Genomic DNA, 19,218 nt, shown 5'->3' on the forward strand with positions numbered 1-19,218 from the left:
CATAATCTTTTGTATTTAGCAGTAAACTGATTAAATTAGTATATTTACCAATAAAAGATGAATGTTATTTCCATGTGAAACCAAGACTCAAATTCTCATGTCCATGATATAATGAAGACTCAAACCTTCCTTTTTTCAAGAAATGAATTGCTTAGTGTAATTACAATTTTCATTTAAAGAAAGAACCACATAAACTCTTTGCATTTTGCAAATTTTCTTAAATTCAAAGGCTCTGAGCCTTCAATAATCCAAATAAGTGCAGATACTTTTGTAATTTTCCAACAGAAGGGATGCCTCACGCCTAAGATGTTTGTTTTAAATCACAGGTACTAATAAAAGAAAAATATTTTTGAATGTAAATATTTACTGGAAGTTTGTTAGTCATAGGTCTCCCATAGCAGTAACAAAGCCATTATTCACATAAAACTTAAAAACTGGTCAATTTTAAATCTTGAAGAAAAATACTGGTGACAATTTGAGTGTATTTAGGATGGAGAAAACAAAATACGTTTTTCTTGGCTAAGGTCTGTGTGTGTAATCAGTTGGTCTTGTGGCAGGCTTTTATTTTTTCATTAAAGTAGCACAAAATTAGTATCTTTAAAAGACCACGGGAGTGTAGCCAAGACCTGACCCAGCACTGCCTGTGGACAGGGGGTTCTTTCTCTCTGAGGAGCTGCTGAAGCCTGCAGGAACCACGAACAGCTGATGCATAAACTCATAACTGAAGGGTTAGTTGACTGATGCTACAGAAGAACAAATAAATTACACAGGATGGAACAATTATAAAGAAAAACAGAGGTCTTATCTTCTCCTTGATCTTTCTACATTTTGAGGGATGGGAGCACCTAAATTCACATTGTAGCTTTTCAGATGAAGCTGGTGTGGCAAGCCCCTCAGGAGGAGCTCCAACACCTGCTCCTAATACAGCTGAGGGAGAATTAGACCATTATCAGGCCAGAGGAAACCGTGACTGTGGTTTACTGATTTTGTGGAGCGGGTACTATGAAAATGGAAAATGGGGGAGAATTCTGGGCTTTTAATGGGGTGGGCCGCTGGGGCATTAGCTTGGGCCTTGCACTTATGGAGGGCCCTAAATTTAAATTTTTTGCTTTATCTCTAATTAAGGTTATATGTATAGTTGTATGTTTTTTGTCTCTGTGTTGAAAACATTAAATTATAGAATATACTATACATTATCCTAGCTCTATTTTGGCTCTTTTTCATTCTTTTTCTATGTACTTGGAGCCTACAAAGAGTGAAAGTGGCAAGAACTTCTTTTGGCCTCTTGGAGGGACAAGGAGGCAAGAAATAGTAGCAGAAGACAGTTGGTAGATGCTTGTCATTATGAATTAAAATGAAGAGCTCTTGATCTTGCTATTGCATTTTAAGATATGTACATGAACGTAAAGCTTGCCTGGAAGAAAACAAAAATACGTGAAAACAGCCAGGAGAATTCTGCAAAGGAGAGTCACCTACCTATCTAACTTGATCTATCAGATAGCAAAAGGGGATAGCAAAAAAAGACAACCTCTTAATGTTGTCATGAGAATGAAAAGGTATTTTTTATTTAAAATTCTTAGGATAGGGGTGCTTGGATGGCTCAATCGATTAAGTGTCCAACTCTTGCTTGATCTCAGGGTCGTGAGTTAAAGCCCTGCATTGGGCTCCCCGGTGGGCATGGGGCCTACTTAAATGAATGAATGAGTAAAATTCTTAGGATCGTGACTGACACAGAACAAATGTTTAATAAATTTCCTGGTTTGGATACTCATTTTATTTCATAGACGTTAGTTACTCACTTGCTCTGTGTATATGGGGAGAGGTTTGGTTGATCAGTGTTGGTGGGGCCAGAAAAGACTCAGCTTCTGGAGTATATAATGTGATGTATCTTTAATCGATTAAAATGAAAGGAATTACCCGTATGTTGGTGAGCAGGTTTGCAGTTTCTGTGCACGGATTCTTCTGTGCACACCAGCAGTTTCACTTCTTAGTGAGTAATGCAAGGATTGGAGGCACTGACTTCCCAGGCAATCGAAAGTTTCTGTGTAACTTTTGACTCCAGAGAACTTCACTACTAATAGCCTACTATTGACTGGAAGCCTTACCGATTGATATCTTGTCAGTTAATACATTGTTGTATGTATTGTGTACTGCACTCGTACAATACAGTAAGCTAGAGAAAAAAAAATGTTATTAGGAAAATCATAAGGAAGAGAACATATACAGTCCTGTCCTGTAACATCTGTGTACGAGCGGACCCATGCAGTTCAGACCCGCGTTGTTCAAGGTCACTCCGCTGGAGAATGACCTGCATGTATGGGAGGCAGAAATAGGTTCATTGAAGCACTGTCAGTAGTTGTAAAATACCAGAACTCCTCAGTGTCCACCAAAAGTGATAGGGGAGTGAGCTTAATGGCTCCACACTGTGGAATAAATCGTAGCAGTTAGAAGGAGGAAGTAGAGCTGTGTGCAAGCCATCACTTGGGAGTGGTGCACGTGATGTGACGGCATTTACAGGAAGTTTGAGGACATGCACGACGGTACCCTGTTGTGTATGGATACGCGTGGCGCAATAGTCCAAGAAATACTTGCATATGAAAACCCCAGGTTCAGGATAACGGTCACATCTTTGGCGTGAAGAAAGGGAATAGAATCGCGGAATGTTCCGCAGGGGAATCCACTTATAACAGTTTATGGGGGAGAAAAAGGCAGATAAGACAGATTTTAAAGATGTTTATAAAGCTGGTAAATGAGGGCATGGGCACTCATTATATCCATCTCTTTTTCTTATGTTTGAAATACTTTACGTGCACACAAATTAAGATAAGTATGTGGAGAGACTGTAAAAGCAGCAAGGAGAGAGAGACAGTGTGGCCCCTGGAGTCAGAGGCACGGGTCTGTCCTCTCTGCTTCTTCGGATTCTGGCCCTCAGCTCCTTGCCTTACTTCTCTAAGCTTGCGACCTCATCTCTAAAGTAGGGATAATACCTCTGGGCACCTGGGTGGCTCAGCCGGTTAAGTGTCTGACACTTGATTTCAGCTCAGATCTCAGGGTCGTGAGATCGAGCCCTGTGTCGGGCTCTGCACTGGACATGGAGCCTGCTTGAGATTCTCTCTCTCTCTCTCTCTGCCCTTCACCCTCCCTCCGCTCACACGCACACTGTGTTTCTCTCTCCAAAAATAAAATAATTTTAAAAAATAGTATCTCTAGCCCAGTTTGTTAGGAATTAATAGCATCCCTAAAGGGCCTTTTATAGTTGTTGATGCAGAAATGCCAAGAACTAGGAATAAGGTCTGAGCAACAACAGACATCGTCCTTGCTCTTATATCACTGCAGAGTCTTGTGGGGGAGGTAGATCATCAGTTAATCACCCACACAAATGTAAATGACACCTGTAATCTGTGTCTTGAAAGACATGTGCCGTGTGATTCCCTCTGATAGTGGATATTATGGACCGCAAATTTGTGTCCCCCTGGATTCATATGTTGAAACTCAAATCCCCAATGTGGTGGTATTTGAAGATGGGGTCTTTAAGAGATAGTTAGGTCTTGAGGGTGGCATCCTTATGATGGGATTAGTGCTCTAGTAAGTAGAGACAGGAGAGATCTTGTTTCATCCCCCCTCCTATGTGAGGAAACCAAGAAGGGGGCTCTCACCACAACCCCCTTCTGGCATGCTGGCACCCTGATCTGGGACTCCCCAGCCTCCAGAATGTGAGAAGTAAATGTTTGTTGTTTGATCCTCCCAGCCTATGAGATTCTGGCTACAGTCCCGCAAACTGACTAGGACTGGGGAACGAGAGCTGGTTGGGGAGGTCCTGAAAGGCTTCCCTGAGAAGTGCCTTAAGGCTGGGCTTTGAAGAAAAAGAGCAGGAGCTCAGTGAAGAAAAGAGGGTAGCTGGTCCAGCCTGAAGGCACAGCCCCGAAGTGCTGCTGGAGGGTGCACAGTTAGAGAAGGAGCCCAAAGGAGGCCAGTGGAACGGGGTGCAGAGCTCCAGGGGGAGAGGCTGAAGACAAGCTACGAAGCTCCGAGCCAGCTGTGCAGCACTCTGAAGGCCCAGCTGGGTGTGAATGAAAAGAGCAGTGAAAGACGATCTGGTAGACTAGAGTCCCTGAAAATCAGGGTGAACCAAAGACATTCTTGAAGGATGGTTTGGAAACAACTGTAAACAATGGGGCATTGTTAGGAAGTCTTACAAATCGATCTGCCTAGAGAGAAGGACCCAGAGTAATCAGAGTTTAGATGGCTTTTTAAAAGAAGATGAGAATTGAGAGGCGTAAGTTGCATCCACAAACCCGTGGGTAGTTTTTTGAAACATCTGTGCGATTGGAAAAGAGTTTTGGTCCTCCCTCCCTTACTCCTTTTTGCCAGTAGCTGTTCACCCTAAGGGGTCACCATCTTTAAATATAATAGAGTGCATTCCTAAGTTTACACTGTTCTACAAACACAGCTAAAGCCTAAAATAAATAGTGAACAAATACCAAGGAATTTACCAGTATTCTACATAGATTGTTTGGGTATAACCACTGTTACCAAAATGACAGTGATATTCCTACTCATTGCCACCCCCAGCTGAAGTGCTTAATACATGAATGTTTTGTTTTCCAGCATTCATGAGTTAAACAAATACTTGTTGAGGGTGCACTGTGTGTGGTGCATGATGGACGGATGGATGAGTTTATTGGTGTCCTGCGGCTTGCTCCCAAGATCACTCCCCTCCACCCACCCTTGGCTGTGGAGCTGTTCCCCATGCTTTCTGGGGCAGTTCCTGTGTCTCCTCCAGCAATAAAGGGACAGCCAGAGAGAGGAGAGAAGGGGAGACGGTGTGGGCTGGGCTCCAGGCACTGGTTAATAAGAGAAAGAGATCTCAGTCCTCATTGGTCACATTTAGAGGGTGCTAAGGGACCAGCTAATTCTGAAAACTGGGAGGTAACCAGGAGAGAATCAAGGACTTCAAGTGTAAGTTAAAAAAAATAGAGACGTATAAAGATAAACATTTTTAAATAAACATTTGGCATAAAATTCTGTTATAGGAATGGACCTTTTTTCAGCTGGTCCCCTGTTGATGGAGAATGTGTTTCTATTTTCTCCTCTTCCTCCTCCTTCGATAAATAGAGAATGGTGCAACAAATATACTTGTATTATTTTGATGAACTTTAGGTTAGTCATAGGGTGAATTGTGGCAATGGGATTTCTGGGTTAGAGGGTATTTTTAAAGATGTATTAAAAATATTTATAGCTGTTATTGTGTTTCCTCTGGAAAGGTTTACTCCCTTTGTTAGCTCCCATGGGTCTGACAGTGTCCATACCCACACCATTGTCCGCAGGGGTGTCGGCAGGCTTAAATCTAGCCTAGCTGAAAGTAAAAGTAGCATCTGAGTGTTTTGATCTGAGCGTAACTTAGTTATCAATAAGTTAATTTGCCTTTATTATTATTATTTTTTAACCTCACATTTTTTTGGCTAATGCTTTTTATTCAGTTCTAATCCAGAGTCCTTAATTGTTTAATGCTTTGGTTGGCTCCAAGGTGGTGTGGTCCCATTACGCTTACAGACGTGTGGCTTCATAAGGAGGCACAGTGGGTGTTATGGAAAGGTCTTCAGGGGAGGAGCTCTGCTCTGTGATTAGCTTCACAGCGAATCATATTGATGGGGTTCCGGAGCCGACGACCAAGAAAGAATTCTTGAGACGTTTTGGTGCAAAATGGTGGTTTATTAAAGCTCGGGGATGGGACCTGTGGGCAGAAAGAGCTGCTGCCCCGGGGTTGTGAGGGGTGACCGATTATATGCTATGGGATTGGGGGAGGTAAGGAAAAAGGGAGGTTTCCAAAGAACTTTCATATGCTAAAGAGGACCTACGAGATACCAGAGGCCTTGCCATTGTCAAGTTAAGGTTGTTTACCCCTCTAGTAAGGCATTAACATTAAGATAGTTGGGAGCTTCCTGGAGGAACATTACACTCTGCCCACTTCAATTATCTCTCAATGGGCTGCAGATTATAAGGGCATTTAATTGTATCTCCATTTCCTTTTGGAAGCTAGGTTATTGATGATAGGAATGCTTTGTTCTTGTAGATTGCTGAAACATTTGTAAACTGAGGGAGACTCCTGTTTTAAAGGATTGTGATCTCTATAAGTTAACTATTTGTTTTTCCTTTAGGGCAGCCAGGAGTGCCTTAGGAATGACACATATATCCCATGGCGGGGGGATTGTGGGGTGTCAGCTTCTGCTTTGTCCTCAGCTTGCCTTCTTTTCCCTCATCAGTATGATATTCTCGGCACAGATACCCTAGGTGAGAGATAGGGCTTATAATGAGCAACTACAACACGTTATGGTAAAGCATTTTTGTAAACTCTGAAGTCATGTAGAAATACAGTGTTACACTTTTAAGAAGTTTACTTACTTTTGAAAGCAAAACCTTTAAATGTTTTTTTAATTCTTAAAAATATCTTTTTATTTTATTTTTTAAAGATTTTTATTTATTTATTTGAGAGAGAGAGAGAGCACGTGAGTGGCAGGAGGGGTAAAGGGAGAGGGGGAGGGAGAATCTCAAGCAGTCTCCCTGCTGAGCATGGAGCCCAACTCAGGGCTCAATCTCAAGACCCTGAGATCATGACCTGATTTGAAACCAAGAGTCAGACGCTTAACTGACTGAGCCACCAGGTGCCCCTGATTCTTAAAAAGGGACCTTATGTGCTCTTGGAAAATTAATTTCAGGAAAGCTGATTTCTGACCTTTAATATTGATTAGCATTGTGATTTTATGTGTAAGGAAACTAAGTGTAAATACTTGCTTTCTGGGGTATAAATAAAAGCAGCATTTTAATTATTGTATGTTTATTTGGCAGCTCAGGATTTTGTTTTTTCTTTTCTCCTTCTGAGCAAAGACTTTGCCCTATAATAGATTAGGGCCCTGATAGTTATACCTTTACCTGAAATTGGCTTGCTCAGGGAAGGACTTTTGAAGACCATTAGTTTTAATTATGCTTGTTAGTGTAACCTTTGTTTTAAAAGCAAAATCATTTTGGGCGCCTGGGTGGCTCAGTTGGTTAAGCAACTGCCTTCGGCTCAGGTCATGATCCTGGAGTGCCAGGATCGGGTCCCGCATCGGGCTCCCTGCTCAGCAGGGAGTCTGCTTCTCCCTCTGACCCTCCTCCCTCTCATGCTCTCTGTCTCTCATTCTCTCTCTCGCAAATAAATAAATAAAAAATCTAAAAAAATAAAATAAAATAAAAGCAAAATCATTTAGTATCTTAACTGACAGTTCATTCTCTGGTAATAAGACCCCTGGCTTAGTTGTGTAGGAGGACCTCAGTGATACATCTTCACTTTCCCATTTCCTTTGCCGTATGAAACCTGTCGCGGGCTTTCCTCCCGGACAAGCACATTTCGTGTGCGTTGGTCATACTTGAGTGTGTGTGGTGTGAGTTGTTGGGAAGTGAGAGTTGCTGTGTTGGTGAAGGAACTGAGTGAAATGCGTCCTGTATTTAGTGACTTCACGTGATGCCATGTGATGACTTGAATGACTGGTAGACAGACTTGGAAATTATATAAGGAATATCCATATATTATAAAATTTTTAATTTCTGTAAAATGCAGTTGTCTGTATTTTCCCCTATTGATCATGAAGAATGTTTTAAATATAAGGTCATTTTTATAGGACATAAAACTTAACAACAAAAGAAGACAAAAAGCAAACTAGTAATACTATAATTTCATCAAAAATGATGAGATTGATATCCATGAATTATAAATTCTTAAAAATGATAAGAAGACCAAATTCTTCATAGACAAGAGGGCAATTCACAAAAGAGGACATATATATTATTAGCATATGTAAAAAAAAAAAGATTTACTTTTCCCAGTAATCAAAGAAATGTAAATTTAAAGTTAGATGCTCCTTTCACCTGTTAAGATTTAACAAAAAATGTTGACGGTTTGTCAGAATGAACATTCATGCCTTGCTTGTGGAGTACAGATGGACAGACCATGCAGCTTTACAATAAGCATCAAGACTCCACTGCTGGGAATCTTAAGGAAATGACAACATATATGTAGAAAAAGTCATGTATGAAGGTTAATTCATTGAGGTTTCTTAATAGTAAAAATCAGAAGCAATCTAAATGGTTATTAGGGGAATGTTTGGTTATGCAGCCATTAAAATTTATATTTATGAAGCTTAACTTGAGCACTGGGGAGGAAGCAGGAAGCACAATCCCAGTTCTGTTGTAAAAAGAGGAACATGGGCACATACACGGGCCTGTTGAGAGAGCATCCCGGCTTTGGGATCATGTGTGACTGTTGTATCAGTGTTCATGCTTTTCTGCGTGGCGCAGTGTTTCTTCAGTATGCACGCACTACGTCCGTCCCCAGAAAGAGAGCGGACAGTATTTACTTAAAATCACTTCTGTGACATCTACCCATGTGAGGGAACGCAGTCTGCCTCAGCCTTCCTAGCAGGAAAAGGCTGTTTGTCCCAGAGAAACACGTGTAGGTTTTCCAAAGAGAGGGCAACACTTTCCTGTGTGAACCACTCAGGGATGACGCATTCTGGGGGAAGTGTAGCTTTCCCGTGTGTGGAGGCCTTCTAGAAGAGTAGCAGGAGAGTGTGCAGTACAGGAGGCTGGTTTGACCTCACATGACTTCGAGAACTTACGGGCCTGCTGTGCCCCACTATAGGGAACTGCTCCAGCCCCTTTAGCACTGGAGATACATTCCCATTGTGCACATCCATGGATTTTAAGGAAGGAACTGGATGTTCAGACAAGTGCTTCTATCTTTTCTTCTTGAAGTTCTCCTGACGGGTGAGGGAGGGGCCACGTTTGCAGCTCCTGCCGTGGATTTATTGACAAAGCCACCTGCATTGGGGTATAATTTGAGCTTGTAAAATTAGCAACACAGTATTTTCAGTTGTGCTTGAACGTTTTTACAGGTCATTGTACCTTTGGTTTTGGTTTAAAGGAAAAATACTACTTTGACACTCTTTAATTCTGGATTTTGAAAGGGACACAAAAGATGCTCCTATTTTGGGAAGAGTAAACAGGAACAGATTTTTGAGTGAGTACCTTCATATATATTTATGTGGGTTTATGTATCCAACATGTACACCTGAAATAAGACTTTTATCAAATTAAGCATTTGAGAAGGCAGTTAAAGGAAATTTTGAGTTGGGGACTTTAATAATTAACATTTAGAAAAACAGCATTTCTTTCTTTTCTATAGAAATAGAACCTTGACACATCTTTAAAGGAAGCACTACATGAGCACAGTTGTCTCACTTCCTTCTGCGACTGACATGGAGAATTTTCAGCTTTTCTTAATCTTTTCCATCATGGTCTTTTTACCATATTTGTTCATGTCGTAAGAATAAAATACTTGTGGGACGCCTGGGTGGCTCAGTCAGTTAGGCGTCTGCCTTCGGTTCAGGTCGTGGTCCCAGGGTCCTGGGATTGAGTCCCGTGTTGGGCTCCCTGCTCAGCGGGGAGCCTGCTTCTCCCTTTCCCTCTGCTGCTCCCCCTGCTCGTGCTCTCTCTCTCTCTCTGACTAATAAATGAATGAATAAAATCTTTTTTAAAAAAAGGATAAAATACTTGTACGTTGCAGATCATTTAAGATAAAATGTACATTGCAAATAAATATGATAATGTTATTTTGCAATGATTTTTCTCATCTTTTAAGATTTAGCTTCTAAATTTAATTCTTCCTTGCAGGCATGTGAATTTTTCCTTACTTCTCGAGGGCCATTCCAATCATCTGCACAATGAAGGAGCAAAACGCACTCTTGCTAGTGTAGTAATCTGGGAGTGGCAGATATTTGGGAGAACTCCAGGACAGTGGCAGAAGGAGGAGATTGATGTCTGGTGGGATCTTGTCTGCATTACATTGGAAAGTATCTTTGTCCAGAGAGGGAAGAAGAAATCCTGCAAATTTGCAGGCTAATGCAAAGGGACCAAATTTTTCTCTTTGTAACTTTGTGAATGGAGGAAACTGTTCTCTGTTTGTTTCCTTTGTTCTAGTTTTAAAACTTCCTATGTGTTCCACTTTTAGGGCATTTCCCATTTGTCTGACTCTGTTTTCCATGGAATTTGACAGGACAAAGGAAACATTTTATGATGGAATTACATAAATTCCTTATGTTTCTATGACAGGCCAGACTCACTGGACATAAATGATGATGGCAACAATTGACAGTATGTTAAACATCAGCATGGGGGATCTGTCTAGGTACTTGGAAACTAATATAACACTAGAGAAATTAAAAATATTATCAGAGAAGATAAAAAAAGATAAGTTTTCCAAAGGAATTTTTCAGAAAGAATGTCAAAGTCTGTCACATATAAAGGCTTTACTGAAATAGGTAAGATTATGACTGGACCAGCCTTTAGCAAAGATGTCTCTGTCCGTACAGCAAGAAGACTTGTGGGAGGGTACAGTTAACTAAAGAAATGGCAGTTAAAATAAGGCAGGAGAATAATTTCATATCCTTTAAACTGACATTTTTTGTTTTTTAAAGAAGAGGAGGCCCAGACCTTGTCAGGTTGAAGGATGCAGAGGGCAGTTTAAGTACTGTAAATATGGGGCGCCTGGGTGGCTCAGTCGGTTAAGCGTCTGCCTTCAGCTCAGGCCCCACATCGGGCTCCCTGCTTAGCGGGGAGTCTGCTTCTCCCTCTGCCTTCCCCCGTTAGTGCGCGTGCTCTCTCTCTCAAATAAATAAAACCTAAAAAAAAAAAAAAAGTTTAAATATTGTAAATACGTTCATAGCCTCTGACCCAGTAATTCCAAACATAAACATTTATCCTAAGAAAATAATTTAAAAGACTTAGACACAGCTGCAACAGGAACCAAGGGTGTACACATGGACCAAGTGTTGTATAGAAACCTTATTTTTCCACTTTCCATATTGATTGTTTAGAGACAGACTGTGCAGGAGTTACAAGACATAGGCGCTCAGCCACAAGCACGCATAGGGCTGTTAATTCTACAGATGGACTTGTACACGTGCTTCACAAGGCTCACTGGAAATACAGCCAAGGCTCTGGAAAGGGGTAGTGTGGAGGGTCACGGTGCTGTATTCATACCGCCAACCTGGGCAGTATGCTAACTGTGCTTACAGGTAGGCAAATGCCAGATGCACCTGCACCGCAGTGGGGGCCGGTCACACACCGTAAGGGGAGAGGGGATCTGATTATAAGGAGAGCGAGCAGAGTGACAGCTCTGAAGATAGGGACCCGTCCTGTCATTTTCATCCTGGTGCCCCAGTAGAGGACCTGTCCTGTAACCGGCTCTCAGTCAAGGATTCATGTTTTGTTTGTCACTCTTTTCTTTAAACTGATTGCTGGTGCAGGCTTCCAAATTCCTGCCAGGTGACTGTACCAGAATCACTTGAGATGTTTAAAAACATAGATGCCTAGATCTCCATTCCCTGGAATTCTTATTCATTCATGTGGGCTTATTTTCACAAGTTTTTATTTTGAAATAATTTTAAACCTTCAAAAAACTTAGAGGGGCGCCTGGGTGGTTCAGTCAGTTGAGCACCCTACTCTTGATTTTGGCTCAGGTCATGATCTCAGGGTCCAGGGATGGGAGCCCCAGGTCAGGCTCTGTGCTCGCTCAGTGGGGAGTCTGCCTGAGATTCTCCCTCTCCCTCTGCCCCCACCCTGTCCCCATTCACGCTACCTCTCTAAAATAAATAAATAAAATCTTAAAAAACAAACTTAGCGAGTTCCCCTTGACCCTTCACCCAGCTTTTCTTCATCCTACCTAACTATAGCACAATTATTAAAACAAGGAAATGAACATTGTCTTAATATTATGAACTGATCTACAAGCCTTATTTGAATTCTGCCAGTTTTCCCACTTATATCCTTTTTGTGGCCCAGAATCTGATCGAGTGTCCCACATTGCACTCAGTTGTCTTGTTTTCCCTGTCTCTTTCCGTGTTTGATGATAGCCCCTCAGTCTTTATCTTCCACGATGTTGGCAGTTTTGAAGAGCACTTTGTGTGTGTGTGTGTGTGTGTGTAAATGTCTCTCAATTTGGGTATATCTGATGTTTTCTCGTCATTAGACTGAGGTTATGCATTTGGGGCAGAAATACCACAGGAGAAAAGCTGTACACCTGTTAGTACATCATATCAGGGGTATATGATGTCACCAAGTCTTACTACTGGTGATGGTAACTTTGATTTCTTAGTTATGGTATCCACCAGTTTGTTTTACTCTGTATAGTTACTATTTTTTCCTTTGTAATTAAGTATCTTGTGAGGAGATGCTTTGCAAATATCCTGTTTCTCAACAAAAATTACCATTAGGCAGATACCATAGTAGTAATTCTTGCAGGCAAGAGCATCTGTGGCTTGATGACTTTGCAAATATCCATATTCTCATCAAACCACTGTGACTCTTGCCTGCAACAATCATTCCTATGGTATTTTCTTAATTTTTTATTTTTACTATTCCTTCCACATTCAGTAATTGGAAAGCGACTGTAAGGAAGAACTGTCCCTTTTCCCTCGTTTACTTATTTATGTCAGTATGGCCTCAGGAGTATTTATTTTACTCTATGGGTTTTCATCCAATACCATCATTAATTTATTTTCCTGCTCAAATAGTTGCAGCCTTGGCCATCGAGAACTCCTTTGAATTAGCTTTTGACTTCTCTCCGCATTTTTTTTTAGCACATCTGTACTTTGAGACATCACAAGGTATTCTAGGCTCGTCCTCTATTTTTCCTGCAATGGCTTTAGAGCTCCAAGGGTTTCTTGTACTGGATACTTGTATTTAGAAACCAAGATCAGGGTGCTGGACATGCTCCCTACTGCTTGGGTGTCTTTGCTTGTAGGCCCTTTGGTGGACAGAGCTAGTGAATGCACATAAGTATGCTAGCACAGCTGCACACATTCGTTTCAGTATCTACCTACCTCTGACTCAAATCCCGTAGGACAGGGTTCTTTCTAACGTCACCGCCTTTCTTAGTGGCAGCCTATTTTCTCCAGCAGTGAGAGACTTGGCACCCATTATCTATAATACATTTACTTGTTTGTTCAAATCTTGTAGACACAAAAAGCAGTGATTCTAACTGCAGGCGGTTTTGTCCCCAAGGGTCATTTGGCAATGTCTGGAGACCCTGTCCATTGTCCCAGTTCAGGTGGGGGAGTGCTAATGGCATCTAGTGAGGTCAGGCCAGAGACATCCTGACCTTCCTGCCATGCCCAGGACGGCCCCCACAACAGAATTAAATGGTTCAGAATGCTGGTAGTGCCCACGGTGAGAAACCTGGGGCATCAAGCGGTTTCAGAATGGCCAGCCTGTACCCCTATGAGAAACACATAATCTTTGTGTAGTTACTTTTTCTTTAGTCTTACAATATTCAGTCAAAACAGTGTTACTGAGTTTATTAGGACCAGTTCCTTCCTCTACCTCCTTCAGTATGGTTGTGATGCACTTGTAACCCAGTTAGGGTCCTTTGTTACTGTCTGTACTCAGTTTGGGGTTTGGTTGACTGAATGTATGTTCTAAAAGTCAGACCAGTACAGAAGGATGTGCCCCAAAAGTGCGGATCTGTTTTTACAAGTTCCTCAGATGATTTTGATTTTCACCTTTTTTCAGAACCAGTGGTGTAGCTCATGGGCGTTGAAGTCAGACCTGAATTTACATCCAGTCTCTTATCAGGTATGTAATGTCGGGTAAGTTACTTTCCCTCCCTGAGCCTACACTTCCAAGGGTTGTCATGAGGGTATGGAAGTATACATGCGGTGTTTATCAAAATGTCTGCACAAAGTGGGAGCCCAGATGAGAGCTGTGTTCATTCTTTCCTGTATCCGTTTGACACATACACGGCGGCAATGCTACCGTGTGCCGAGGTGCTATACTTGCTCCCCAGTGAGACAAAATAAGTAAGACCTGATTCATGCCTTTGAGGGGTTCACATTTTCAGGGGGCTCTTGGCAGTTTTAGAATGGCCATTTCCTACATCGATGTGGAAGCTTTTCCCTAGAAGGCCTGACGGGTGCAGACTATGTATATATCTCTCTGGTGAGCTGTCGTGGTAAAACTCAGCAATCTAGAGAAACAGATCATTCTGTGTCGCCGACTCTCTCAAATGTCATTTCAGGCTTCTAAGGATGTCTAGATAGCAGACTGTACGAAGTTGAACTCTCTAGGGAGCACCTGTATTCAGGTGTTCAGAGTTCTTGGATACTAGCCATTCAGGAGATTTTTTAAACATATATGAAAATGTTTTGGAGCAGTGCTTCTCAATTTTAGTTTGTATACAGATCATCCAAGGATTTAGTTAAAAAGCGGAATCAGTCAGTAGGTCTGGACTGGGGCCTGGGACTCTGCATTTATAACAAGCTCCCAGCAGATGTAGCTGGTTGTAGGTCATACTTTGAGCAACAACGGTTATTACATGACTTTGAAATCACATTTTCTGGCGTTGAATCCTAGTTCTTCAACTTATTAAGTATGTGCCTCTTACTAGTGATTGATCTCACTCTGAGCATATTGCACCTTTAGGTTATTAGCTGTTGAAGTCACCGCTTGGATCATATCAGCATTTTAAATTTGTAGTATGTGAGGACAGACCTCTAAAAACTCATTGGTAGAATTGAAAAGCAAGTGTCATGATTTGGTATTGCAGCTAACGATGTGTTTCTTCCATTTGGATCTACATATTATCTTTGGATTTTTCTTCCCCATGGTGACAGCCACTAAAACTAAGTACCTAAATAAACTGAAATTAGGAGCAGAGTTGTGTTATGTTTTGTTTGGTTTTGGTTTTGGTTTTGGTTATGTTTTGTTTTTGGGCTCCATGTGGAGCCCAACTTGGGGCTTGAACTCACAACCCTGAGATTAAGACCTGAGCTGAGATCAAAAGTCGGACACTTACCAGACTGAGCCACCCAGGTGCCCTGTTTTTTATTTTATTTTTTTTTAAGTAAGCTCTATGCCCAACATGGGGCTTGAACTCACGACCTGACATCAAGAGCTGCATGCACTACTGACTGAGCCAGCCAGGTGCCCCAGACCAGAGGTTTAAAAAAAAAAATGTATAGATATACACACACATATATATAATAACACTGTTCTTACTATGTTAATATATAAATAATAAATAAAAATGTTATAGTGAAACCGTTTTTGAACCATCAATCAATAAAGCAATACTTTAATGTATTATTTACATTGTCCTGTTAATGTCTAATTTGTGTGTTTTTGAATTTAACAAATGTTTTGGTACAAAAGTAAATTTCTGTAATTTATATTCTAAATCGGGGGTATGTGCTGAGGAGTACAAGGAGTGGAAGAAAAAAGTTTTGATTTTACTGCTATGTAGCAGAGAAAAAATGACTTTCTTTTGAAAACAATATTGAGGGCAGATGTGAATGGTTTGCCACGGGGACTAACTAAAGATCCCTTCAGGGTGTTTCCAGGATATCTGACACTGAGAAACTCTTTGTGATCACTCCATGTAGTTTAGCTGGAATTGGGGGCCCTTCACTGGGATCTAAATGTCTGGCAGCACAACAACCCTCCCCTCCCCAAAACAGGGTAAGGGATCTCAGAATTTAAGTGACCAATTAGTGTATTCCATTAATTAAATGGGATTAACCTATTCCCAATGAACGAGAGTTCTAGGATCTTCAAAACAAAATAATTGTTAGAGGTCTATGGCGGTAAGTATAAACGGATTAGCCCACCCTGGCATTGTAGTGAAGCGAGCTGCTTGGGGTCTCCCTTGTTCTCGGTCTTTGCTTAGACATTTCTGGCTAGCTGAGCCACAGTGTTCGGACTCTTTGACCTGTAGAACCTTTTACACTCTTTAAATTGGTTGAGGACCTCTGGGAGCTTTTGTTTATGTGAGTTACAGCTATCAATCTTTACCACAGTAGGAATTCAAACAGAATTTTAGGGGGCATCTGGGTGGCTCAGTCGGTTAAGCGTCTGCCTTCGGCTCAGGTCATGGGATCTCAGGGTCCTGAGATCGAGCCCCAAGTTGAGCTCCCTGCTCAGCGGGGAGTATGCTTCTCCTTCTCCCTCTGCTTTCCCCCCTGCTTCTGCTCTCTCTGTCTCTCTCTGAAATGAATAAATAAAAAAAAAGCTTAAAAAAACCCAGAATTTTAAAATATTCATTAATTCATTAAAAAATAAAACCATTGCACGTTAACATAAATAACATATTTCATGAAAAAATAACTATTTCTGCAAATAAAAAAATGAGAATAGTGGCATTGTTTTATACTGTTTACAGATCTCTTTACTGTCTGGCTCAATAGAAGCAGCTGGACTTTTCTGTCTGTTTTTACACTCAGTCTGTTGCAGTGTTGCTGCTCATCATGTAGCCTCTGGAACACTGCGCTGGACACTCATGAGGGAGTAAGAATGTAAAAGGGACTGACCTTGCAGGTGCCCTGGAAGGGTCTGTGGGATCCGGGGTCTCCCTTCTTCCTAAGCTAAGGAGGGGGTTGCCATGGCTCTCAGAGGCCTGCATGGGGCTGAATCTGCTTCTCAGGAGAGGTTTGGCAGGGGCACCTTTAGGGGCTGTGTGTGGAGCCCCATCTCCCCTGTTCCAGCCTCCCCTGCTGTGTCATGGTTTCATTCTCAAATCAGCTTCTGTGGCGCCCTGATGCCCCACATGCTGCCTAGGTGTGTCTCTGCTGCATCCAGTAAACCTGGTCTCTTTCAAGTTTGCTGAAAAATAGGCTAAGTGGATAGAATTTGCTCAGTTTTGAGTTTTTCTCTTATAAATTATTCATATCTGTTCTTACCTTTTGTTCGTAAACATTATGTGGAAAGAAATGAACAGTTATATTATTATTGATGCAAGACCTTGAAATGATCATATTAAAATTCACAAGCTTGTTTTTTGTTGTGATATAGGCCCTTGGTTGAGTTTTGTTTAAAATATATATATTTTATATACACATATGGGGTGCCTGGGTGGCTCAGTTGGTTAAGTGTCTGACTCTTGGTTTTGGCTCAGGTCATGATCTCAGGGTCGTGAGATTGAGCCCCACTCCCCCCACCTTCGGGCTCAACACTCAGCGGGGAGTCTCCTAAAGTTTCTCTCTCCCTCTGCCCCTCCTGCTCATGCTTTCTCTCTCTCTGTCTCTAAAATTAAGAAATCTTTTTTTAAATTTAATTTTTTTAAGGGAAGTGTTTCAATTATTGCTTTTATTTTTGTTCTTTTTTTTGTTAAGATTTTTTATTTTTTTATTTGAGAGAGACAGAGCATAAGCAGGGAGAGGAACAGGGAGAGGGAGAAGCAGACTTCCTGCTGAGCAGGGAGTTTGACGTGGAGCTCGATCCCAGGACCCTGAGATCATGACCTGAGCCGAAGGCAGTGCTTAACCAACTGAGCCACCCAGGCACCCCAAAGAAATAAATCTTTGAAAAAATACAATTCGTATTGAATAGATCCTGTTTTGTGCCATCTCACGCAGACTCAGCGTAATACTTCAAAAAAAGAGCACCATAATGTTCTGGTATGTTCTGCCCAATGAGAAAGTGTGAAAACCCCTGCAGAGGGCAACTTGGGAGGCGGTGGGTTTAGGCTTCGTCTGCTGTGTGTGATGTTGCCTGTGGAGTCCCTCCCTCTCAGCTGTGGGGGGACCTCTCCAACTCAGACACTGGAGCTGATGCTCATGCTCCTTTGACGTTTCTCCTCCATGTTTTCCTGATGCTGATGGCACAGAGAGCGAGGGGCCAGGTCCTCTAGTTGTGAGTGCTGGGAGAACACCAGAGGCAGGATGGGGAGCAGCTGCCCGATTCAGGTATTCATGCAGTCAGGAAGTGTTTGCTGAGCACCTGCTATGTGCTTCAGAACTACACTGACAAGGTCTGAAAACACTAAGACTTATCTTCAGAGAAAGCCACACCGATGGTAGGAAGACAGCGTTTGGATCTCTCTGGTAAATAATGTGTGCATTTCTTCCTCAAGGTGGATTGACTAGGATAGGAGGCAGCTGAGCACAAATGTGGCTGGCTGGGGGCCAGCTCTTTGAAGTTCCTGAACTTGTGTAGACTCGGCCTGTGGATCCCAGCAGTAGAGGAAGCTGCATGTGAGACCATCTGAGGTTGCACTTCCTTTGAAGCAGAATGACTCAAGGCAATCTTGGCATACACGGGGCCAATCAGGGGACCTAGAAAAGCCTAGAAAGAAAAATCCTCTGCCAGAAGGGAGTTGAAAATAGCTGTGGGTTATTTGAAACATCATGTTGACTTGAAGAGTTTCGAGAGAGATTATTTGGAGTTAATGTAGTTTCCCTACAGGCAGAGGATTAGTTGCTGAAGAGGATTCCTTACGGGAAGTTGGATGGGCTGCAGTGCCCCCTCCGAGTCCTCTGGGCTCTGGCCTGTGTCCTTGCAGACATTTCTGGGAAGGGCCACGTTATGGATGAGTGCACAAGTCTGCACACGCACCAAGTGTGCGGTTGAAATGTTTTAAAGAAGGGTTTTGGGTGTGAAAAAATCATCACAGAAGCTGATGGTTCGGTTCAGAGATATGGAGTTACCAAGTTTCTCTTCCCTGAGGTCAGGTTAATGGGAAATCAGAAACCAAAAGCTGGTTCGTGTTACTGTCTCACACCTTAAAACCTTGCTTGTTAAGACAGGCACATTTTTTAAATACTTGTTTGAATACCTGAATTACAAGCCTTATTTTCCTGTGGCTTGTCATCCTTCTGAGTGGCTGTTCTGATCATAGCCAGGGTGTCTGGACATTTCTTTCTTTTTTTTTTTTTTTTTAATTTTATTTATTTATTTGACAGAGAGAGACATAGCGAGAGAGGGAACACAAGCAGGGGGAATGGGAGGGGGAGGAGAAGCAGGCTTCCCGCCCAGCAGAGAGCCCAGTGTGGGGTTTGATCCCAGGACCCTGGGACCATGACCTGAGCCGAAGGCAGACGCTTAACAACAGAGCTACCCAGGCGCCTGTCTGGACATTTCTCAACCAGTTGAGAGTAAAAGAAACCCGTCAGAGTATTTTCTTCTCTCATTACTCTGACACTTCTAGGTCAAAATGCCTAGTAGTTTCAGGCATAAGTTTCCTGAACCAAGTAATACTTGTAAATATCACATTGGTCTTTAAAATTTTTTTATTTTTATTTACTTATTTTTATTTATTTTTAAATATTTTATTTATTGATTTGACACAGAGAGAGAACAAGCACGGGGAGCAGCAGAGGGAGAAGCAGGGAGCCCTATGCGGGGCTCAATCCC

At 42.0% G+C, this 19,218-nt stretch overlaps 1 protein-coding gene across 6 annotated transcripts in view; it reads left to right on the top strand.

Moving 5' to 3' along the window:
- Positions 1 to 19,218, top strand: part of DISP1 (dispatched RND transporter family member 1) — a 177,102-nt gene that overhangs the window by 61,001 nt on the left and 96,883 nt on the right. For all 6 annotated transcript variants that reach the window (XM_035008626.1, XM_035008630.1, XM_035008628.1 and 3 more), the window contains exon 2: positions 13,606 to 13,668. The gene's annotated coding sequence lies outside the window, so the exon portion shown is untranslated. The remainder of the gene's footprint in view (positions 1 to 13,605; positions 13,669 to 19,218) is intronic.

This window comes from Mirounga leonina, unplaced genomic scaffold (assembly GCF_011800145.1).
Source record: "Mirounga leonina isolate KUSES-001 unplaced genomic scaffold, KU_Mleo_1.0 Mir_152, whole genome shotgun sequence".
Taxonomy (NCBI): Eukaryota; Metazoa; Chordata; class Mammalia; order Carnivora; family Phocidae; genus Mirounga; species Mirounga leonina.